This window comes from Falco punctatus (genome assembly GCF_963210335.1).
Source record: "Falco punctatus genome assembly, chromosome: 3".
Classification (NCBI taxonomy): Eukaryota; Metazoa; Chordata; class Aves; order Falconiformes; family Falconidae; genus Falco; species Falco punctatus.
The window spans coordinates 27,563,075-27,589,049 of record NC_137582.1 but is presented as its reverse complement, the minus strand read 5'-3'; the positions used below and the strand labels follow the sequence as shown (position 1 = coordinate 27,589,049).

Here is a 25,975-nt window from a genome sequence, read left to right as displayed (position 1 = left end):
ACAACGTGTCTGCCACCCGCCCCCGCCCCGTTGCTCTTTCCAAGCGTGAGCCCCGGCGCCGGGGGAAGCGGAGCGCCCTGCCGCCCTCTCCAGCACCGGGAGCTGTCCGCGGCGGGGCCCAGCTCCGGCCCCGGGAGCTGTCCGCGGCAGCACCGCCCTGCAGCGCTGCGCGGGTCTCGCCCCGCCGCCGCTGCCCGGGCGCAGCGGGAGCCGGGGCACACGGGGCAGCCTGGGCTGTTCCCCCTTGCGCTGCGCCCCGGCTGCCAGCGGCGAACCGGTCCCGCTGGAGGCGCGGGGGTCCCGCTGCCGGGAGCGGCGTGGGTCGTGTCCTGCCATTACCGGGCTGGGAGGCACCGAGTAAACTCCAGAAAACTCTTCTCCCTCCGTGGCGGAGGAATCGCGCTGACTTCTGAGGGCTTGAAAACAAGCAAAGCTACTGCTGTGGTGGATGTGACTTTTAAGTGTGTGGTGAAGCTGAAGCGTTAGCGGTTCTTTTTACACCAAAATGAGTGTTGTGTCTTGGACACGCCAGCTGCAGCTGGCCCTCCGCGGTACCTGGAAGCTGTCTGCTGGGCTTTTGGTGCTGACTTTGGAAATCTGCTTCCAAGATTCATTGCATTATTGTGAGCGTCCTAATGAAAACTTCAGATACCGTTTGTGTGCCAGCTGCTAAACTGTGAGGCGATCTCCTAAAGACATTTCAATGCCTGTTTAAAAAGATTTTTTTTATTGGGTGAGCATTTTGAAGAATGTCAGTGTAATATGAGCACTGGAAATAAAGTGCCATACCTTGTTTTATCACCGCCTCTCAGTCTCATGCTATACAATTTGCTTGCTAGTGTGATCCTTTCATTTTAAAGCAGTTTAGACTCCCCTAAATTGCTAAATTGTCTGGCATATTAAAATAAATGCATTTTTTTGTCTAAAATCTCTGGCCTCTTAAAAATCAGTAACAAAGAAGGAAATGGAAAATTATTGAAGTTGCGGTTTAAAGATATAATAATACCACTACAGTTTTAAGGAAGGCTTCTGGCAACTTTTGTTGTGGATGATAATATTTGTGATCCAATATAAAGTACAATTTCAGTATGATACTAGGATCAGCTTGAGCTGTTAAGCTTGCAAATGAAGAATAAACTGTTCTCATGTAATAACAAGGTACAGCCAGCTTAGGAAATGAAACAAAACTGTTTCCATTGGTAATCACCAGAATCTTGGAAGCAGACAATGGACAAAAGAAAGGTCCTCATCAAATCCAAAGATAAACTATGAACTAATTTAGTATCTCATTATGTCTCACTGAAGATTCCTCTCAAGTTCTGTGCAAGCCTTGAGGGAAATGGTATGGTGTAAAGTTTGTACACAAAGGATAGCCTGAAACAGCGCTCTCAGGAAAATGCTGTTGTCAATGGAATTCGGATAGATGGCCCACAGTATTTTACAGGATACTGACTGAGAAGTGATCTGGTGTCAGAAGAATAACTCACCAGTTTCATTTTTCTTAAAGTGAAGTGGCTCCTTGAACTATCGGGTCCATGTTTATTTTGAAAGTATCTACAGATTCATGAAGCACACACTCCACCAAAGTCATACCAGAACTTGTTCTGGGTTTTTACGCAGATATTACTGAGTTTAATTCTCTTGACAGATGTTTTCCTCTGTCAAGAGAAGAGAAAGAAGAAGAAGGACATCCCCACCACCCATATTTATATGAATGAACTACTGTTATTGCATAGAGATAAATATAGAGCTAAATTTTGCAGTCTCTGTTCAAGTGTAATTCTCCTGGAAGGCAAGCTCCTTTTGAAGTGGAAGGTATTTTTGTCTGACTAAGCAATAAAAGTGTGTCATTTCATTTAATGGAAAAATATGGGAGGATAAAAAAAAGATGCTAAAACAAGAGTTGACATTTAGAGATATTATCACAAAACTGTTCGAATGTTGTAGAAAGCAGCAAGCATGGATTTCCTCTTTTTTTTTTTTTTTTTTTTATCATTTATGGTGATTGAGTGACAGTATGAATGGCTAGTCCCTGGGTTCTACTTCCTTTCTATATTCTATTTCTATTTTGTGCTTTTCAGATTCTTATTCTATGCCCATCACTGTGGTATTTGAGCATCTTCCAAAAGTGCATTAAGTAGTGTGACTCACATCTGTAATGTGGACTATTTATTCTTTTTCCCTTCACTCCCTGGGGTAAATATGTGTGGATTTAAAATAGATACATGACTTCTTCACCTTATGCTTCTTTTACTCTTTTTGAGGAAAGAAAATGCAGATGGTATTGGGTTTTAATCTGTAGCAACTAATAGTGATCAGGTCAGCATGAATTCTCGCCAGGAGTTCTGGAACTTGATGGCATGGAAAGCAGAAGCTTTCCAGATTTGCTTTCTCCTTTGGCCTGGTTTGGTCTGTGAAATACACCTAGCTACTGTTGTGCACTGTGTTCCTGTGAGAGAGCTTCTGCTTTAAGAAAGAGTATGGACAGAAAACTCAGCTACTTGGACTCTCTCTCTTCTGGAATTTTTGGGACCCCTGAAGTGCATTTTGAATGTCATGTGCTAAGAAGTTGCCTTTTTGACAAGGTTATTGAACATATATTTTGCATAATATTTAATATGCATAGTGCATGACAATCCGCGTGAATTTTTTTCTATACACTGGGTGCAAGTCCTTCTCTGCTGTTACAGAAATATTTATGTATTTTCAACTTTTATCTTTGTGGATGTTTTGGTCTCTTTGATATAGCATAGAACTTTTGATCATGGCTTTTCCTTTACATGATGCACTTCCTCTTACGAATTCTAGTTTTCTGTGTATAAGCTTTCAAACAAATTTTAGATAGCACATTTTCTTCATATGGTTTAATTTATGGTATCAGTTTTGTGCTTTTTTACTATTAATTTGTAGTTTATATAAAAGGACTGGCTTGAGAAGATGCACGCAAAAAAACTTTTAGAAGATGCTAGCATGTTGACATTATTTCTAAAGACTTATATTTCAGCCTGTGTGATGTGCATATACACTTTTCCACTTGCAGTATCATGAGTTTCCAGCTCCTTTGTCTAGCTATTCTAAAGACAAAATGCTGTCCTCTTAAAGTCAGTCTTTCAGGTCTGAAAATATACAAATTCCAGCTTTTCACGGGTGTAGACAGTTTGGCCCAGTAGAAGACAAATGTTCCCAAGTGAAATTTCATTTTGAAATCATCCAGCTTATATTTGCAAAACATATTTGCAAAGCATCACAGGTTTACTGTGAGGTCATTATAAAATAGGTCTTTTGTATTTGTGTGTGGCTGAAATCAACTGGCATTTTCATCTGTTTTATCCAGGGAGAGAAGACATGGAAACACGGTGGGCTAGCTAGAGAATGGCGACTTCCCATTAGCCACCACTGTCAAGTCCAAAATAAGTTTTAGGAAGGTACAAATGACTGTGGGCTTGTGTGTGCTCAGTTGCTGTGTCAGTGATTGCACAGCCATGGTAAAAATTGGGCAGCTACACTGACGGAAACAAAATCTCTGACAAGCAGGCTTCTAAAAACCTAGATTGTGTGGGCTCCGTATGGCACCGTCAGTGAGATGGGGCCTGGGATGCTGGGCCTGGGGGAGAGGAAGCAATAGGTTGGTGGCTGTGAGCCACAGCAGTGTAAATATCTGCCTCACAAAGCTCTTGTACTGCTTTATAAATAATTATCCTGATTTATAAATAATCAACTGATTTACACTGCTTTAAAAGCATTGTATGTTTAGGATTTGGATTTCAAGGCTGGAGGAACGAAAGAGGTGTAGGTTATGATTTTCGGTTTTGTTTTTTAAAATGAGAGGTATGTATATTGGAATTTCCGAAGATTATAGGGTAGTGCAAAAATATTTTCTTTTGGCTAGATAGTAAACTAAGACTCCAGGCAATGTTGTTTAACTTATGCTTTCATAACTTTATGTTGTGTTTTGTCTGAATCTGAATCCAGGGTGTTGATCAGAACAGTTAGTTGCTACACCACTCATCATTTTGCTCTTGTTTACGTGTATTATAAAGTAAAATATGGTCAAGGTGACTTTAAAAGCAATAACTTTAGGCAGCGTAAAATAAGTGATAGTGGAAGTTATATGAGAATATATAGTTGAGGAAGATATCTGTCCCCTTCCCTGCCCTGCCCTCTTCCCTGCCCTTCTCCCTTCCTACTCCCTCATTCTCTGCTCCCTCCTAATATTCTTCATTATCTTTCCTTTATTTTAATAATTTGTACTGCTTTTTGGGCCTCTCTCAAAATTGTCATTATTCCTTACTCCTCTCTCACACTACATGCTGAGACATTTTATACTGTAGATAATATTCGTCTGGATGTTGCATCTTGTACTGTTTGCTCTTTGAGAAGACCCGGTGTTTACAAGTGTTCCCTAAAGCATCTAGCACACTTTTGGGCGCTGTCTACAAATAATAGCAGTAGTACTTCCTTGTAGTGACTAAGCAGAATGTATTTGGAGATTATACAGACTGGCAGTTACACTAAGTACTGGGCTTGCTAACGTTAACGTTGAGTAAAATTTCAGAAGACTGCAATAGTGCTGATGTTACCGCATTCAAGAAGTACAAGCAGAATGGTTCAGATGTGGAAGGCCTGACATCATATGGGGCTGAAAAATAGAAAAGCTGATACAGGATTTATTTAACAAAGAACCCCCAAAATAGATTTTTAATGCCAGGCAGTGTGTGCTTTCTGAAATCTTGTCAAATAAATCTGCTTTTGCACTTCTTTGAAACAAAAAGAAGAAAACATTTAATTTTGCATCTAAAAGACAAGAGTGCAGATCATCATTTAGGGTGCTGGGACTGTATCCTGGAAAGCGGTGACTGGGTGAAATGCAGTGGTCTCTGTAGGTGAGGTCAGGGGACTGAATGGTCCATTCTGGATTTTGCCTGCATGCATCTGTAAGCTGGGTAATGTCTAAATAGCTGAGAATGTCAAATAATTGATTTTTCCATTGAAACAACGGCTTAATCAGTGTATATATTGTAAGTGCAAAAATACACAGAAGTGATAGGTTACTACAGAACTGATATAAAATGCATTCTTACTCTGCCAATGTACTTTTAAAATATTTGAAGCTTATTCAAAGTTCCATAATAAGGAGGAAAAAATAATGTAGTAGTTTGAACTGTGAAACTTAATCCAGTGGAATGTGAAATTAGCCATGTACATGAACGTTCAGGTTTTATCTGTAAGGTAGATTTGACACTCTTGAGAATTGTCTTCAGCTGAATGTCACCTCTCGTCCCTCTGCTTTACTGGCTTCCTTGAAGTTCTAGTGTCGCATTCTCAGTCAGTAAGAAGGCTAGGAAAGTTTCTGGGACCATTAGGCCTACCTCTTCCAAGAAGGATCTTTTTTGTATGGCTGTCTTTCCTTTTGCCCCAGCATCTTCTCTGATGGCTTTTTTGACAGGGACTTGGGAAAACAAAATCAAAAATAACACAAGAAATGATGAGTTATGGTCTCTTCTGTATTTGTTTGTCTGCAACAGACATTACACCTTAACAATGAGCCCTGAGGTGGGGATGATTTTTTGAGTTAAGATTAGATCATGTGGGCTGTCTTAGTCATATGTCTTACTATATCATGGTTAATAGCTAAAAGTTATCATAGACAACCTAGTGTCTTTAAAAGTGGGCAGGAGTCAGTCATCTAAATTTAGACTCATAAGCAGGAAGAATCTCTTTAAATCCTAATTGTTTAAACATGACATTCAAAACCAGTTGTCTTTCAGACAAATTAATTCCTATTATAAAACTTGAGTTCAAATCAAACCACATTGTTTTCAGTGCTTACTGAGTTTAGATTTTGTCTCTTTTTCAGGACTACATGGTGTAACAGGAGGAACTGTTGCATCCTTGAAGTATAACTGTCTGTTGAGGGCATATTACAGTTTATCAATAAGAACAGTTTATGTCTAATCTGGTAGTGTTTTTGTAAACTCAGTATATTCCAGCAACTGCATCTTGTGATTTGTTAAAATTCTGGTGATACAATAAAAACTGCAGAATCAGTGCTGTGCTGAAAGGCTGCTTCTGCATGATATTATGTTGTGACTGTTTCCTCATGTTGTTTCTCCATGGTATTGCCTTGAAGGTGCAACGGTATCAGTCAGGACTGAGATTATAAGAGTTAATGTAACCATACAAGATTGTATGGGGGAGTAGTAGTGCATTTAAGAAGTTAATACATGTAATTTTTGGAGAGTTGAGTTCAAGGTAATTTATACAGTTTTCTGCTGTTTTCATTGAAGGTAGAAGACAGTTCTTTTATAGTCTGGAATTCAAATATCGGCTGTCATCACATTTCTCTGCCTAAACATGTTTGAAGAGTGATCGTAGCTGCATTTTGATAAACTGAAATAAAATTAATGCATTTTTGTAGAGGAGTTTTTAATAGTCAACTTTATGTGTCTTTTGGAGTTTGAAAGTTTTGATGTGAGAGCCTAAAGAATATGTTTTATTTAGGCTTTCAACTCTTTTATTAAAACCACAGTGAGATATCCTGTTCCAGCAGAAATTAGGGAGAGCTGAACCTGTGTTTCAAAAAAGTCTGAGTGCTTCTGTTTAGGAGATTCACAAAGAAAATCTTTAAACTTTAAATAAAACATTAAAAAGTTTTTTTTCTTTTTACGTCTCTGTGGGGTTGGTTCTTTCTTCTTAAATCTCATATGGAATTGATTAAATACTTACTGATTTAAGAATTTAAGAATTATTATTTCTCCATTTAACAGTAATATTTTTAAGGTGAATGGTTTCTTATAGCAAATACCATATTGTATTTGTACATAAAATATCTCACAGGTTGTATAGCATTGCTAGGTATTTGATACAACGTGGCATTTTGGTTCTATGTATTTGAGGGCAGTCTTTCTTTAGATTGTGTATTATCTTAAGCACATGAGGGACATCAAATGTTTTGACCTTTAAATAAAATTGTGAGTTAGAAGAGTCAGCTTTTTCTGGAAAACGTTTTGCAACCATCTTTCATACAACTTTTCAGAATGAGTACTCTGGTGTGTTAGGAAGAAATCTTTTACCATATCGTGTTACTCTTACTCATGGTGCTTTTATACATTTTTCTCTTTACAGAAAGGATGAGTGAGAAGTAATGCTTTTAAAGCTGTTTAAAGCCCAGATAACACATAGAATAATAGAAAATAGTGCTGGTTGGGACCTCACGTGGTCTTCCAATTCATTCTTTGCCTCAAGGTATGACCAACTATAAGATAGCAATTCCTGACACTTATTTGTCTCATCTAGTGATTCCCAACTGTGAGGGCCCACCTAGCCAGTGAAATAAATAGGCTTCATGGCTAAGGCAAGGGCGCATAACAGATGACACACAGAATTCAAGCTAATCAGCTCTGCAAGAGCTGTACTGCCTACACAAGCAAAAGTGAGGAGTGTGCCAAACAGATTTTAGGGTAAACCTCTTGGATACAGTATGAAACTGTTACAGTTTTTTTCAAATGGTAGTTAACTACTGAAAGGTATGAGAACAACGGATCCAACTACTGACCTAACCAGAGCTGAAGATTCCTTCCACCCCCTAGGTAATTTGTCTCAGTTACTCAGAGTCGCTATCCTTACCATTAGATTTTTTTCCCTCTACTCTTAAACGTAAATATCTTTCCTGCCATTTGCTGCTTACTTTGTCCTCGTGGAAATGCAGAGCTGTCTGCTACTTTTGTTTGCAGTATATTTATATATTTCACAAATGTGATCTTACCTCCTCCTGTAAATTCTCGTCATCTTTCTGTAGACTCAACAGGTCAGATTTTCTAGACTTTTGAAGATTCTTGTTGCTCTTCTTTATGTACTTTCTGACTAATCTTTTTTGAAATGCAATGTTGAAAACCAGACACAGTATTCCAAACAAGTGTATGGGGAGAGCACAAGGATAACACCATGTGTCTTGCACAGAGCACTTTCCTTGTACAGTCAGTGCCACGTGTGTTTGGGTTTTTTTTGTTGTGATAGAGCATTACAGACTCGTGGTCAGCTTGTGATCTACTGTAACTTCAACATGCTTTTCTGCAGAACTGCTGTTGAATCAATTATTCCTCATTTTGTATTTTGAAGTTGATTACCTCAGCTATGCATAGTATTTGTCTTCATCCCTGTTGTATTGTATTCTGTCTGTATCAGATGCCACTTATGAATTTTGCATGAGAGTGCTTAAATAAAATGCACAAACAGCCCTTGGAGCAAGAACAAGGATTTGCCTCTAGAGAGTATCCTAATCACAGAGCTATTTAGACTTTCTCTTGCTTGTCCATACATTCACATTCCTGACTGCACAGTTGCACAACTTCACTGGTAAGATGCAGAATAATCTTGTTCTAGTTTTGCCCATAGCTTATTCATCGAGGAAGAGAGTGCTGTGTTCAAATCTCCTCAAGCTGAGCAGGATCTGTCTACAACACAGGTCTTGCGCCTCCTTGGAAAGACTTAACTGCTACACTATCGTAAGGGAAGTAGTTGCATCTCCTGCTATATTTATTGAGTTGATAGAAGCTGTTGGCTGACTCACAATAAATTTGGCAAAGAAGTTGAGGTCCCAAAGATACTTAATTACTAAGGGTCTAATGCAAATAAGTAGATGGTAGTGGAAAGGGATTGTCCATGCTCCTAATTGTGGAAAAGTCTGCTCACTGCATATTACATACCAAGGAGTCCTTATAGAGAAGAACCAACCACAGACATCAAAATAAATCAATCATAAGCTGTGAGTCCTTACAAAATCAGACTTCCTTCAGTTGAGCACTCATGTAACTACTTGGTTAATGAAAATGATTGTCTCAGTTTTGGTATATTTTTCATTCCTGTGTTCCAACATTTAGAGCTTGGGTTAAGGACTGAGCCCAGAAAATCTCTGGGATTCTTCTGACCAGATGTGAATATCTACAGTGTAAGACATCTACATCTGAAATTGCTTAGATTCAATTTAAAGCAAAAGGAAATAAAGAAGTGCCTTTAGGACGTGATCTATATCATCTTGAATTAGACATTTCAAATAGGCTGGATAAATTGCAAAGCCTATTTCTGGCTATCAACTCAAAAAGAAGATGGAGTGAATGTGTCAGTTGTAAAGGTCTACCTTATAGACATCTTGTGCTAGGTAAGTTGAATCTCACCCTCAGTTCTGCCTTTAAGAGTAACTCTTCACTATTTGGTCTTGGAAGAATGCCATAGCCAGTTTCCCTACTGGCACTGAATTTTGTGGTTCTCTAGATTTTTTTTCTAGAAGCCTGTTCGTCAGTCTGCATCTTTTACTTACATTTCAATCAATTAGTAATTAGACCATGCTCATTTATACATATCTTTACTATTTGAGACTACTGCTGGGAACCTGAGTATGTTTCCCTTCTAGTCCAAGGTTATTCTTGGGGTTTGGTATATTTTTTATAGTGAATTTGGAAAACCTTCGAAGAATGAGATCTAAAAGAAGGCCTTGGAATACAAGATCTTTTCAGTATGTGGGATTAAACATACCTATCAACAACAGTATATTGCAAAGAAAATCTTCACAAGCCATTCACCAACAAGAATGATTAGTGGATATTTTAAGCCAGAAGATAGAATATTATGGATGAAGCTAAACTGATTGCTAGATGAGAAGTTACAAACACAGGATTTGTCTACTACTTGTAAACTTCCACTAGCATAACACTAAGACCCAATGAAAACTCCATAAACTCAATTTCAGTTGATAATGTCTTTCCATAACTCACACACTCTCTCTTTTGCTATGTATCAACGGAAGTTAGAGAGATTTCAGCAAATGCTTTGAATATCTCCCATGCTTTGAATTTCTTCTTTTCTGCCAGTTATCCACTGCTTTAACAATATTTATTTAGCTACTGTGTATTTACTAGTTGATAGGTCACTTTTGTAGTAGCCTGTTAAAAACATGCTAATGAATTGCTATGCATTCTGAGTTCAGCAGTTTCTTGCTTTAAAAGCCTGGCTAAACAGGTATCTGTGGAATATGTTATGTGGTATAGAAATCAAATATATTTTTGCTGAATCAGGCCCTAAGACAGTTTGGGAACACGGGTTTTGATTAAGCGTGCTTTCAGTAATTTGGTTAGTCATTGCGATTATGATGCATTTCATTCTGTGTAACCGACTGCTGCACAGTAAGTGACAGCTGAACCATGTATTATCTAACAGCTAGAAAAATAGCATCACTGTCACGTTTAGAAGGCTGAGGATTATACTTCTATCGAATACGTGTTTTGTACTAAAGTTAGAATGCTTCGGGAAAATCTTACTTGTTTCAAACTACTTGTAGCATTACGGATATGAAATATCACAGTAAACAATATGAGTTGTTTAAAAATAAGAACTAATTTTTAATCTATAAATAGAATGAAGCTTCTTATTCTGGTTTTTAATAATTTATTGGCTTTTTGGATTGGTTGTAAAATTATGCCTGTGGATGCTTTGCTGATAGTCTGATTTACATATAAGTGGTATTTTTGAGGAGCTAAATTTAACTGAATGGGAAATAGTTCTCAAGTGCTGATATTACTTCCATGCTAATATATATCACATCAGAAGATGTTTGAAGTGAAGCAGTAATTTTAATTATTCTGCTGAACTTTACCAAAAATGCCAGGGAAATTCAAGTTAACAGGTCGTAAAGTTAAGCAAAACCCCAATAGGATTGAAAGAAAAATGTATTTTTACCTAGCATCCACATTTCTTTTTAAAAACTGTATCTTCCGTGTTTAAAAATGTGTATCAGAAAATCCAAGTATCTTTTTTCCTTTCTTGTTTATGGTTTATCTGAAAAAAAGCTGTAGAGGGTGCTGTGAAGGCAATGAGCCAAGAAAAGGTATTTTCAGGGTACAGTACTGAGGAAATACTTGGTATTTGAAAGTGCTGAATTATTCTGTCTGCTACATATCTGAACATGTAGCTGGCTAAAGATGAATGAAATTTAATGGACTATAGCTGAGCATTGGTGTGCATTTATGTATTTTGAATTTAGACATGTTTGGAAGATCAGTGGTTTTAGCTGCTTCATAGTGTTTATGTGAACATGCCTTCTGCAGAATTTACTGAGCCTTCTTGTCTAAAATTTGGTCTGCGTTATGTATGTGAAGAGTCTTTATAACACAGATATTCTCTTGTATAAAAGAAGCTTTATTTGTAGGAAGACAAAATAAAGATTTTTAGTTAGATTTTTAACTTAATATGAATGGTCATGCCTGTTCTGCACAAAAAAAAGTGATAATAATTGTAGAATTAGGTCATGATCACACTGACACGTATGCCCCAACTTAACTTCTCAGACATCAATAACTATTTCTTAACTGAGTAGGACAAGTTATTTGCAAGTAAGAGATTGATTAATTAAAAGTAATATGGCCTAAAATAGTGCCTTTGTTTAGACTTTATACATTTGCCCAATAACATTTCAAAATAATTTTTTAAAAAAGCATTTACTGAAACTGGAGTTTCACTATGGAAGTTGAGTCATGGCTCAATAGTTAATAATCAGGTTTTTTTTTTTTTAAATTATTTTTCAACCATTGTGCATATAAGGAATATATTGTATGCTTTGCAAATTACAACTACTCTTTTAATATGAAAGGTTTTCCTGAAAGTTTACCAGTAAAGTTCATTAGTTGAATTGGTAAATACGTAAAGGCACTTTTGTATATTTTTTTGTTTTTATTATGAAGATAATTGAATGAAATATTAATTTTATTCTTACATTAAATAAGAAAAAGTTGTTTAGAATTGGTAGCATTTTGTTACTTTTCATAGCCACAAGGTATTTCTTTGAAAGGGCTTAGGAGTGTTTTGTTATAGTAGTCCATGAACAATTCATGTTTCAAAGGGACTGCTGTTCCTAACACAAGACTAAGCACTTTCTTAATAACGATGACCTGTTTTAAAACAGGTCCTGCTGCCCACTGGCACTGCTGGGTGTTCAGTAAAGCTGCCAAAAAGAAAGATGGTGGCTTGTGTTAAAAGGGGCAAATTGCCATTATTTAATGGCATCTTCTGTCTCGGACATAACTTTTGTTCAGTATTTATAAAGTTACTGAATGATGTTATCATGATGTGGAAGGAGGTTTAGGCAAGAGCTCTACTGTGCATTTCCATTGCTTAATATGTTTGGTTATCGTTAGTACTCTTTTTAGGGATAGGTTGAACATCTGCATAATAGTTTTTATATTTACATTACTGAAATGTATTCTAGCCATGGTTTCAGTTCAATGAATTTTTTCTTCAAAAAGTTTCCCTGTGTGTGAAACAAAGGGAGGAAAGGATTGTTATTGAACTCTTGCCCATCAGCCTGATTATTCTTTGCCCTTTAATTCATAATTAAGTTCATACTGCCATAATAAATGAAAGCTTAAAGAAAAAAAAAGAATTTATACAGAGGCATGTAACTCACTAGATTCATAACTAAATATCGTATCACTTCTTGTTCAGTATGGAGTCAGTATTTGTGCTGGGTTTACACGCCCAGGTTCTGGGCGAGGTTGCAGAGGTGGCTTCTGTGGGAAGACATGAGGAGCTGCCCACATGTCAGAGCTGGTTTCAGCTAGCTCCAAAACGGATCTGCCCCTGGCCAAAGCTGAGCCCATCAGCCACACTGGTGGCATCTCTGCAGTGACATGTTTAAGAGAAGATCAAAAATGCTGTGCAGCAGCTCTGACAGAGGAATGAGAAAAATGTGGGAGAAACAGCCCCGCAGCCCCCCAGGCCAGTGCAGGAGGGGCAGGAGGTGCCCCAGTCACCGGAGCAGAGGTTCCCCCCCAGCCTGTGGTGCAGCCCCCGGTGCGGCAGGCTGGTGACACAGGGAGGTCCATGCTGGGGCAGATCCCCACCTGCAGCCCGTGCAGGACCCCATGCCGGAGCAGGTGGGTGCCCGAAGGTGGCTGGACCCACACTGGAGCAGCTCCTAGCAGGGCCTGCAGACCTGCGGAGAGAAGAGAACTCCTGAAGAGCTGCACCCTGTGGAAAGGACCTATGCTAGAACTTTCTTGAAGAGCTGCAGCCTGTGGGAAGGATCTATGTTGGAGCAGTTCATTAAGAATTGTATCCTGTGGGAAGGACCCCACGCTGGAGCAGGTGAAAAGCATGAGGAGGAAGGAGTGGCAGAGGTGAGGTGTTATATGCTGACCACAACACACGCCACCCATTCCCCATCCACCTGCACTGCTCGGGGGATGAGAGAGAGGATTCAGGAGTGAAGCTAGGCCTGGGAAGAAGAAAGGGGTGGTGGCGGGGTGTGTAGAGGACTGAAGGCAGTGGGTTGGTTAGCATTGATAACATGCAGCTGTGACCTTGCCTCGAAGGCAGTGGGTTGATTGACATGGATGATGTGCAGCTGTAGCTCGTTTCTGCTAAGTGGTTAAATAGCACTGAGGGTGGTGGGAGAAAGGGGTTGGGTGAAGGAGGAGCAGTGTGATCTGGTTCTTGGAGGAAGGTGAGACAATATGGGCAATAGAATCTGACTGATGGTAAAAGCCTTGTTGCAGCTTATTAGTTTGTGCTGCAACAGTGGGGGGGGGGGGAAGGTGTTTTTAGTTTTATTTTTATGTCCATTGTCCTACCCTGTTGTTAATTGGCAATAATTTAAATTGATCTTCCCAAAGTAGGGTCTGTTTTGCCCGTGATGGTAATTTGTGTGCCATCTCTCTGTCCTGATAATGACTCACAAACTTTTCCATCTCATTTTTCTGTCCTGCCCTGCTGGGGAAGGGGAATGAGAGAGTGGCTTGGTGGGTGTCTGGCAGCCACCCAAGGTCAACCCACTACAGTATTTTGCAAAGACATTTACAAAGCTAACTTAAGCCTAGTGACACCACTCTTCCTCGATTCCATGGGGAATCAACACAGCAAGAGAAACAGAGGCTTCTTCAGAAGGCAGCTCTGAGGAGCCAAATTCAGCTCTAGAACCCTGGGGCAGTTCTCTGCTGTCAGTGCAACACAGGCAGCTCCACAGCCACCCCAGCTGCTCCTTCCTGCCTCCATGACACCACCACGGCCCTGGTGCAAGTGTTTGTTGAACTGTCTAGCGAAACTGCTTCAGGGAGGTTAAGCTAATGAAAAATATTTTCCCCTTCACATTTTGGCAGAGTATTTTTTTTAAGCTACAAAAAGGCACTGATCTGGTTGACTGTACTGTCCTGCAAGCTGCTGAGCTAGCACACCTGAGGGGCTGGAAGAGATTAGTTACAGTACTTTTGGAGTTTTTGGGAGCAAGGGACTTATTCCACCATTGTTTCCACAGTCTGCAGTGACTAGTCATGTTGCAATTATTGGGGGAAAAACAGCAGTCAGTATGTACGAATAATTTCTGATTTTGAAGGTGCTGTTTGAAGTCTATGAGTTGGTGCAGCCAAAATTAGTGTTTGGAGCTTTTCTCACAAAGAAAACAAATAAAATGCTCATAAAATTTTGCTATTGAATAACTGGAGTTGGAAGACCATTGTTGGTGTTAGTTCAGATAGAGCTGGGGTTTGTGTCTCCATATCAAACAGCACGTGCAGTTTTTTTTCTCAGACATTTTTAAAAACCTGATTTTCTGACATAATGGAATAAGTTGGTTCAGCTCATAGGATGTGGAATGAAAGGAGAGAAGAAATACCTTAGAAGAAGCTGGCTAAGTGAATGGGCTGTAGAAAGCTGTGTTGTTGCATTTTCCAGTGTGATCTGGGACATAAATAATGAAAGGTGTGTAGAAAAGGTCCTAGTTGTAATTGCTGCACACACAAGCTCATATATTTTCACATCTGACCAGACACTGTTTATTTTGTAAAATAATGGTAGAGCTGCTTTGCCCCTAGTATTTCAGTTTTTGTATGGAGATAAGATCTTCTGATCGTTCAAATTATGTGGTGGCTTTGGCTCTAAGTTTGTCTGCAATTTATTTGAAATACAGGCTACATGGATATTTTAGAAAAGAGGACATATATGTAATTTTGTTGTAATTTAATCTGTTATTAAAACAATATTTTAAATAATGAATCCTGTAAATGACAACAATTATGATTGACTTTCACTATGCTAGGGTCATGAACTGACGAACTACTGGAAATTTGTGAGATTGCAACAAAGAAACAGAAAGTGTGAAGTTACCATTGCTGCTGTCTATGCCAACGCATAAGAAAAAGATAGATCTTGCATCAAATAATTTATTTTTTTTCTAATTGTAATTAAAGAAATTGATTCTGCTAAATTATAGACTTGCAGACTTACCTGTGCATCTGATATGCAGCATCATTGACTTAATTGAATTTTTTGAAAAAACGACTGTTTGAGAAATATAGCCATTAAAAATATTACTACACTATTATCGATTTGCTGAATGCCTACCTCGCCATCTTATTTTTAAGCAATGCTATATAGAGAGGGACATTTCATTCTTTCACAAGAGGAAGAAATCTATTAGGACTAGGACCATTATGTAGGACTATTAAATATTCACATATTTTGTACTACTTGGTTGCTAATATTAGACTAGGATTCATTAGGAGCTACATTCTACTGTTGGTTGGAAAATATTTGGAGGTTTTGGGTGTTGTTTTTATCTTTTTTTTTTTTCTCCCCCCCCCCCCCGGATTGCTATAATAGTCATTTTTGATCTGCATTTTATTGAAAAATAAAACAGCTGTCCCCTTTCTTATGCCTCCCCTCCAGAATGCTGGTAAGAATTACTACAGAGGCAATGTGTTAACATGTGTAATACCCCAAAATAGGTGGGGTGGTTGTCCTTTCAGAATCAAAGCCCACTCTTCTGGAATGATTTGCAGCCCCCAAATATGAATAAACTATACATTTTAAAAATGTCAGATCCACTCAGAAGCCAGCAATTTTATTAAAACTAACTTCCTTTTGAACATTTTATCTATAAATATCAGACAAATTTCTGGAGTGTATAGTAAGCTTTTACTTTTTTCACCGGTTTAATATTCAGACTGTCTCGGTGGCTGGTTTAACAAATGTCCAGTGTCTGACTGGATTACAGTGACTCCATTACTGGTTTGTGCTGCTGGCTTGAATCCCTGTGTTACTGTAAAATGAAATGCTAAAAGGTCTTTCCTCCTAATGCTGTATGCAAAGAAGATGGACTTCTGTAGAAAATGAGGATAGAACTTCAATAGAGATTTATCTGAGATGATAATGGAATTATTCTGAAAAAAGGAATATATTATGGAGGGCATGTTCATCTTAAACAAGCCTTTTTTTCCATCCATGAAGTTATATATTTCTTCCAGTGCTCCAAATATGTTTTAAATTATACAAGTGCTAGTTTAATATTTTTTATTTTACTTACATTTAGGTTATACAAGATGGGATTTTCCAACTTTTGTAATTTTATATCTATTTTATATATAAAAGTGTTCTGGGAGATGACTGTTCGAGTCTGCCAGTTCTATAAATTTTAATACAGTTTAATTTTGATTTATACACTTTCCAGAACTCATTTTTTGTAGGAGGAGCTTGTAAGAAAATATGTGGGTTAGACCATATATCACTGGCAAATAAAACACTTTGTAGCTTTTTTGTGATGCTTTCCTGAAAATTTTGTTTCCATAATAAAATGATTGAGCCTGATTTTGGTTTAACTCGCATTCTTTTATTCTGTTATAGATCCGCTGATGTCATTAGATCACTTCTGATTTAATCCCGTTGTCAAAGAAAAAAAATTAGGCCCAGTATTTCTCATCATTTATGTCAAAACCTATAATGGCCATGCGGGAGTGAGAGACTGCAGGCAGCCTCGCTCCTGCCCTGTAGATTTAAGCCATGAATTTGTAGTTCCTGAGCTGGTGTTGCTGCTGCCTGCGTAAGAGTGGAGAGAACAGTGATCTGAAGTCAGGTGTAGTGCCTGTCCTGGGGAAATCTTGAAACAATTAAAAACCCGTTCTATCATGTTGGAATTGTATTCTTTGGTCTCGAAAGGCTGCTTCCATTCTCACTTGATACAGGGGGTCCTTACTGTACTGTCATAATCACTGTAAAGGCTTCCAAATTTTCTTACGTTTACTGTTAATCCTGCTTGAGCTAGAGGTGTATATATTGAAAGCATGGATTATAGATTGGCTGCTAATATTTAGTTGATGTCTTTGTTATTCTCACACAGAAAATGTTTTCTGGTAATTTCTTTGAAGATGGATAATGTTTTCCCTTCTTAGAATTGGATAAGCATCATGTCTAGTCTTCCACTAGATGTAGATAAGTGGATAAAATCTAGAAAAATAAATACAGGAAAGTGAGACAATTTGCCCAGAATGCCCTAGCAAAAGAGTAAAATGATGGTTACCCTTTATAACTATTGAAATTAATCAAGCTATTCACTGTACCCATTACAAATGAATATACAAAGTAGTGAAGTTAGCAAGCCTTGTAGTGTCAGCACTTCCTGTGTTCGCTGTTGCTTCTACAGTTTTTTTTCCTTTTTAATTTTTTTTTTTAATTATTTTAAATACTTTGTTAATTTCAGGCATTTTTGGCTAAGTTGCTACCTCCAGATATTTTTGTGTAACATCAGTTTGCTACATATGTAGCAAGTATTGTGCTTGCAATAAAAAATAAGGGACTTGAAGGAAATTGCAACTTGATATCTATGCTTATGACATCATCTTGTAGATAGGTATGGCTTTAGGTTTTTATTTGTTTGCAGTAGATAAAGGGAGGATGATAGGGCTTTCAGTGGTTCTTGTTCTCTTTTTCACAGTCAGTTAACTAGCCTTTAAAAGCATGCTCATAATCTGAGTTACTTGAATCAGTTGTCATCCAAATTTTTCTGGAATCTAAAAATACTTGAAGAATAATTCTGATTTAAAGCTAAAAGAAAGCTATTTAATTATTAGAATGCAAAGTAGAAATTATGCATGCATTTGGCTATTATTAAAAATATAAAATGTCCTCTATATGTGTGTGCATATATGATTTTTATGAAAAATGACAATTATTTTTGAAAAATAAGCAATAACAGGTCAGTTCTTTTGGGGTCTCATTAAGAAAATCTTTCTGATTGAAAGGTTTTTACTGTCTGTTCTACAGTATGAAACACTTTAACGCCATGTTATGTGTAGTAGATAATATGTAAAAATAGTTGTCGTATTGTCTTGAATTATCTTTGTCCTTATATCTCTCTTTAGTTCTTTTTGGTGACAAATCCCTATATGTCTATCGCTAAAGGAATACATCTTCATGGGTGCTAACAAAATTAACTCCTGCCTGTAGTTAAATTTATCCAGTTTAGTCAAGTAAGAATCAAAGTACAGAAATTCGAAAAGGGCATATTTAATTAATGTTATTTCTAACAGTTGGCGTCTGATAGCTGAAGCTTTTTTTTGTGCTGTCAGCTGCACCATTTCAAACTGAAGTGCTGTTTTTAATTTGCTTGTGACAGACAACTGTGCCAGTCAAAATGCTAGAGCATGGATGCTATCAGTTTCTGTTCATTTGCTTATTCACTTTCTTGCTTTGCTACAACCTACTTGTGCTCTCTCAATCTGTCAGACACCCTTAAAGGAAATTGTAGTCTACATTTCTACACTAGTTTTGTTTTCCCATGTTTCCCTGTTTTAATAAGCTGTTTTATCCAGCTTTGCTTAGAGCAGATTGATCTATATTCTTCAGAAGATGGACAGATTGAGTCAAAGCGCCTGTAAGAATGATAGCCAAATGCTGAACGTACAATGAAATCACCCAGCCCTGTTTCTGACTGTGCTGAAGAGGGCTACAAAGCTGTTTTCAGGGCCAGGAAGGAGGCCTGCTACGTGGGTGTTTCCCAGGCAGAGGTGGAGAGGGAGCTGACCTTAACATTTGTTAGCAAGTTTTGGGATTGTCTGCGCTCTCAGAAAGAAGGAAGTGATTAGCAGCAAGAACAACTCTGACTTAGATTATCCCTTTATGCTCCCAAAATACATTTTCACAGCCTTGAACAAATGTTGCCCCTGAAGAAGCACAAGTAGGTTTTGTTCCTTTCTCTGGGCTTTTAGTAAAAATAGAGCAAATGCACATTATCCACGAGACTCATATCTTAGTGTGTTCATCTCTGTCTCTTTCAGCTCCTGTTATTTTCTGTCCTTGAGGAAGGATGTCATTATTGTAAGGAGTTTTCAATGGGAAGGTGGACCATTCATTTTAAGGGGCATATGAATCTGAGCTCAGTCTAATAGTTGAAAATAAATAGCTGCAAAACTCGTGTTCCAAACTGGGAATACAATTCTCAGTACTGAGAATCCAAGAGTTTCTTGGAATACATTTCCCAGTATCTGCAGCTTGGTACATATTCCAGTTCTCTGGATCCAGACATGCAACTCAACTTCAAGGTTTTGCTCCATAGTAGGACAAAATTAAAGTGTATACCAATTCTCTCCAGTTCCCCTGTGTTCTAGTTTCCACAAAAGGAAAGCATCACTGTGTGCATCAGGTGAGAGCTACGGCATACTATAAAAAATAGCTGGTTTGGGTGATTCAGAGGTGAGGATATCTGGGTCCTGATGCATGATGGAAGATTTAAGTTCATCCTTGGTCCTCTCCTGAATTCCATTATTTGCAGTGTGCATTGCATTGTAGTATCTACTGTCTATGTAGTATAGCAGTATCTATAGCAGCAAAATCTGTAGTTGGCCCTGCAGTGACATTTTTAACTAGAACGTGTGATGAGGTGTGTTCTCTGAGGTTATTTTTGTTTGACAGGGAATTTTATACAAGATATGTTTTCTCATCTTCATTAGAAAAAGTTGAAGTAGTCTGATCAGGAAATGATTAAAGCATGAATCAGAGTGACAGTGTCCTCATTTGAAAAGAAAAAGTGCAGCCCCCTGGATACTTAAGGTTTTAAAAGCACTCTTTGCCATCAGTACAACTGTGCCTCCAGGAGAAATGAAGAATCCAGTATGACCCCATGACTGTGCACTTGATAATCATTTCACTCTTAATAATCTAATCCGTCCATTGTAATGAAGCAATTAGCTTGCTGCGCCCCTAGCTGTAGTCTAATAGTGAATAATGGCATTTATTCTTATTTTAACAGTTTTACTGTTGAATACGATTAGGTGGGGTTTATCTGACCTGTCCCTTCAGGCCTTGTACACAGTAGAAAAAAAATCTTTTTATAAGTCAGGCTATCTGTTTTGAAGACATTTATGGTGGATGAATTTAGCTCACTGCCATAAGTTTCTTTGGGTCAGAAATAAAGGTAATATAACTTTGGAGAAAAAAAAGGAAAAAAATAAAATAAAAAAGGGCAAGGAAAGGAGAAACCACAACACTAAATCTGGCTTCTATTAGTTCCTCTGGTTTCATTTGAAGTGATCAAAGAAGTGATCTGTGACAAAGTATTACTCATTCGTGATCTCATCAATGAGCCTCAGAATCTTCCCTGAATTTTTCAATTTCCTTTATGGTCTAACACTTCATTTCAGTGTATGTTATCTTTCTAGGGCTCTCTGTTTAAAATGGGAACAAAAATTCCTTGTATATTTTTAAATGGGATAACAGAAAGATTTTATTTGATGTGTAATATTTAAGGATAAAGTAAAGGGTTTTTTTTTATCTGTTTTGACTTTGAAGGACTGGGTAACACTTGTTTTCTTATTTCATTCACTGTCTCTTTTTCAGACTTCCTTTTACTCTCCTTTTTTTCTCTGCAGTGCTTACTCCTTGTAGGAGCTTTCTGTGATACAGACTGGTTTTGTCCAGTGCAACCATTACTCTGCTCCTACAATGACTTTTTCTGTGTAGGAATGGCATGCAGTGTCAGGTACAGCATTCAGGACATGAGGAGAAGGAAGAGTGTCTGGGTTTTGCTCAGCGTAACTGCTGAAAGGCAGATCCAGGTGGAAAATAGCAGGAAGTTCTTGAGAGGAGAAAGCACCTTTTTTGTGTTGTAGAATTTTCAAGGTTTTATTTAAGCTTTTATTTATTTTCAAATTCTACCAATAGAATTTACTACTGCAGTGTGCTGTGCAGAAGTACTATGACTATGTATGTTCTTGTGGGCTCCTTGGGATATTTTCGCATCATCAGTAAGGTCTGGGTGTACTTAAGGCTTCATTAGACCTTCTTGACTTTTTGCTGGGATTTGCATGCTCATCGAGGCAATGAAAAAAATCTTTTCAATTTTTGTCAGGATTTTTTTTGACAGAACTTTTCATGTGCTGCTAGAAGGCAGACAAATTTTGATATCTGGATTCTGCTGGAAGAAACCAGAATTTCTGCTAGCTCCTCTCCCCAGCTCTTTGGCAGCCTCACTGGCAGGCTGGTAGGAAACCATATTCTGCATCCTTTGAGTTGTTCAGTCCCCGGTTCTTCAGCAACAGAGACAGCTGGGGCTTCCAGGACCCTTAGTTCTGGGCAGCATGTCAGGTGGCTTGTTGTAAAACCCAGATTCCCGATTAAACTGGGTCAAAAAAAAGTAATTCTATGTTGTGGAAAATTTCTGAATTTTTGGTGTTCCAAAAATTCCATAAAAAGGAATCACTGCTAAAGTTTGAACCTTGTATCTTCCCTTTCTTATGTGGCTTTTGAATCTCCTCCTGTCTGGATTTTTTTGGTATTTCAGCTGAATGTAACTCCTTTCTCTCTTTTATTTTTCTCTACCCAGTCAGTTACCGAAAATTGTTACAGACCAATGTTTCTGCTTTAAGAGTGCTTTCACAAATATGAATGGAAATACTGAATTATTAAGGATGTGTGATATGACATGTTTCTTGGGTAAGAAAAAAAATGCAGCCCAGCTAAACTGTACAGTGAGAGATTATTATTAACTCTGATTACCTCTGTCTTTACTGGGGACTGGAGTCTCCCCACTAACTACTAAAACTACATAAACCACCCAAGTTTTCACCCCGAATGGGCATGACATACAGTGTTAAACTGATTTTTTTCTATTTATCTATTTGATTAAAATCACTTGCTGAACCAGTGCTTCATCATTATATAAATCTGACCGTATAGTGGGCTAAACCTCTGCTATAAAACCTCTGATATTATCTATACTTTATAGTGTTTTAAGATTCTTTTCTGTGTATTTAACACAGCCAACAAACAAAATGTACTTCTAATTATTGTTATCACTTAACAAGTAGCCTTCTGTTGTCTCATTTAGAAGAAGAAACTTGTTTAACTCCTCAGAAAACTAAATTAGTCCCATGCTTAGAGAATAATAGAGAACAAATTTAATTGCCTACCTATCCCTATTCCTCCTTATCTAATTGATATTGTTAGCATTTGGGGGCAGCTCACAGGAGTTTTTGTTGATTTAGAAGTGCATGCCTACTCTGGATTATGCTAAGATTTGTGGTAACTATTTGCCTTTCTGCAAGTTTTTTTAAAATGTAACTGTGATTGACATTCCCCAAAGGAACTGCTTTTAAATATGCCTCTCTGCTTTATTAATTTTTTGACAACCCAGAAGAGAGCTCATGCTGAGAACATACGAAGAAACAACAATAAACATTTATAAATGAACCAGGAGAATAGTAAATAACACTTAGAACTAATGCCAATTTCAACTGTAAATTTCTTTGAAGGCTGCATCTTTATTAATCAGTTTCTTTAAAAATAATTGGAGCTGATTACTAAGTCAGGCACATGGTGGTTTGTTTTTTGTTTTTTGTTTTCATTTATCACCAGATATTATTCAAAGAGATTAAGATAAAAAGTAAGCTGTATTTCATGCTTTTTTTCACCTGTTTTTTAGGGTTTTTTTTTTGGTCACTGTAACCGTCAGAATTTGAAAAATTTTGGATCAGTTTTCTGAAAAAGGTTGGGGCCTGAGAATAGCTCCCTTCTGTTTCCTGGTTTATAGCTTCCTCCACCATCTGAATGTCACATCGGGCTCTTCTCCCAGGACTACTTTACTGGCACATTTCCACAGGCTCAGGCATCTGCCACCTTAGTCAGGGATCAGTCTCCGAAAAAGCAATAGGTAGCTACACAAGGTGAGGCAAGAGAATAAGAAGAGGAATGTCTGAGCTGTTCACAGATAAACAGTTTGGAGAAAAATGCAATTTCTCCTGTTCTGTCTGTGGACTTTCCTCCAAATGATGAAGAGTGAGTGTCCTAGTCAGAAAAGTATTTTGGAAGATGCTTATTCGTACTAGTTGGTGATGTGGTCTTACCCTTTTATTATAAGACTAAATTACAGTCTACTGTCACTTCCCATGCTGGCATTGAGGAAACTATTATGGTATCCTAAGAAAAATTGGAAGATTTTATTTTCTTATTTTCTCCCATGTTTGTTTAAAGTTCCAAATGAAAAAAGCTTGAAGCTTGACTTGTGGGTGAAGCCAATTGCTCATCTGCACTTGGGAGAGTATAACTGCTTCCCTCTCTTTTTCAGCATTCTTGCCTCAGGCCTGAATGAGTTTATGGCATGTTTTTTCCAGAATTGTGTTTATTCTTTGTTTCAGGCTACATGTGCAAATCTGTGTGAAAGCATGAGTGCTATGGTGCCGTTGCTGTTGATAAAATAGCAAATAAGACCAAATTTGCCAAGACTGTTTCTTACAGATGGACAGTCATCTTCTTGGAAAAGTAGGCAGTTTTTTTTGAAGATCCTTGAACTTGAGGAGGATTTTTTTGTTAGCTTAGAAATCATTTGCGGTGTGGTGATCAGTTTTGATGTTCTGAAAGTTTTTTGGTTTCAGTCTCTGTACCTGATATCCATGGCAGACTGAAAACATATAAAGAAATTTGGATCAAACTGGGCTTTTCACCTTTTAGCTTGATACCTTATTCACATTTTGAACTCCCTGCTCATTCTAAATAAGAGTTGGACTTTCTGGGAAGGGTTATGTGCCTGGATGGTGCCTGACCATCAAAGGCTCAGTGTCCTTAAAGATGAGAAGTCTGTCAAGAAGATTTTCAGGGCTTCTGTCTGTCCTTCAGAAATTTGGGTTATTTAAATTCTCATTTTTTTCCCCAGTTTCTGTTAGAAAGTGACAGACTATGAAGAGTATGAAGTCCTTCTAGTATGAAGCCCTTCTAGTATGAAGGACTAGATGATAGAAGATTAAGCTGAGTAAAGAGAAATTTGGAGAATTCTGAATAAAAAGAAAAGCTGGAATTTCCTCATGTCCTCGTTTTGAAAAGCAGGCTCTTCTCATTCAAGTACAAAGTAAAAGATTGCAGAAGACCAGTAGAAAATCTCTGGGTTTCCATGAAAAAAGCTTTGCATTCTTAGAGCCTAGTCACTGCCCATTTGTTCCAGACAGAGAATGAAGAAACAGTGGATATCAGATATTTGTCAAATGTTAACATAATAAAAATTTAGAGCTTACTTTTTGAGAATGTGAATTGAAATCAGGGTTCCTATTTAATTTTGTGTTCATCTGGTGTCTTCTATTTGGTCTACAGAACGTCTAGGAGCAAGGTCACCCAAATGGTTATATGACTGTCTACCAGAAATATTTTGTGCTATATTATGCACATATATTTTAAAGGACTTCTCACCACTTTCTGAGAGAATTTTAGGGAGGTTAGAGAGGTGGATGTGGGTTTTTTGGTGTTTTTTTTGTTTGTTTTGTTTTTCTATTTGTTTGTTTTTAAAGTGGCACAGATCAGAAAGTCAATTGGTAATATGGCCATGTAAAATCACCAAGCAAGTTTTATCATGTTTTTTCTATTTACTATAGCTATGCCTATATTTACCTCTTGTTTCACCCTTTCTCTTTCCCTTAGTTTGTTGAACCAAAGCTCAATGCTGCTCAAGCCCTGGCAGATTGTGGCCAGTTGTATTTGAATGACTCTGTTGGTCTTTCCAAAATGCTATTTTGCCACCTCTGGAATCCCTAGAGACCTAGCTACACTTGTGTATTCTAGTATTTTGGATTGGGTGTGCTGTTTTACCTCTGTCAGATTAAGGAACAGGAAAAGCCGTTCTTGTTTTACCCCAAGTGCAAAATGCGGAGCTGGGATTGCTTTCATAGGCTTGCAATCTCTGTGATAGACTAAGAGATTAATTTTTCCTCAAATGCTAAAATAATTGTGGATTAAAAATTGTCAGTTCCTGAGGCACTTGAGCCTCAGGAACATTAGGAATTCCAGTTTGTGTTAAACAGAGGGTCATATTACATTAAATATTCTTACATTACAGAGATTTTTAAAGTATCATTTCCAAAGTTAACGTTATAAGATGATACAGAAAGCAACCACATTTACTAGTATGCATGTCTGAGACGACTGTCACAGTTACGAATTTGGTTTAATGTTGCTAGGACAGTGATTTGTGAAGTGTCGAAGAAAATAAATGGAAAAGGATACAGCAGAGTCAGGGACTGAACAGTCTAAGGGGTAAACTAGAGGGCTTCTTTAAAGAGCATAACACACGAAGAAATGTTATGTCATCTCCCAGACTTTGCAAGATATGCTATGGTAAAGGCCATACAAGTAGCTAGTGCTGATAGGACACAGCATTAATTCATGAGACAAAATAGTCATAGATGTGTAAATGCATGCTGAGAAACAGTCTGCCGATTTTAGACTACTGTTATCACTTTACAAGAAGGCACTGTAACTGAAGTGATTTTGCAAATCAAATATGTTTTATGTTTTGTAATACCTATCAACTGATCTGTTTACTAGGCATGAGTCATGTAGCTTGCTAGCTTGCAGTAAAGTTTGGTATCAGGTATGTAGCGCTAGCCCTTGTTATTCCACGGGTTGATGAGGAGTAATAATAGAATTAAAAACAATGTGAAACCTGTTAGATAAAATTTGGGATATACATATGGATTTGTTTTATTATTTTGAAAACACAGTAGCTGGAATATCATTTGCTACAGAATGATCTTTTATTCAAGGGAAGTGTATAGAATATAGCAGACATATCAGACAAATTGAGGTTTTGCAGAAGAAGCAAATAAGACTTTGTTTTGGGGACACAGGGGGCTTTCACTAATTCAGTAAATTATAGTCATGAATACCAAGGAGATTAACAACT

General features: G+C 37.8%; 1 protein-coding gene across 34 annotated transcripts in view; it reads left to right on the top strand.

The window, feature by feature from the left end:
• The window catches only part of RIMS2 (regulating synaptic membrane exocytosis 2), a 511,335-nt gene that overhangs the window by 21,522 nt on the left and 463,838 nt on the right, over positions 1-25,975 (top strand). The gene's annotated exons all lie outside the window — the stretch shown is intronic.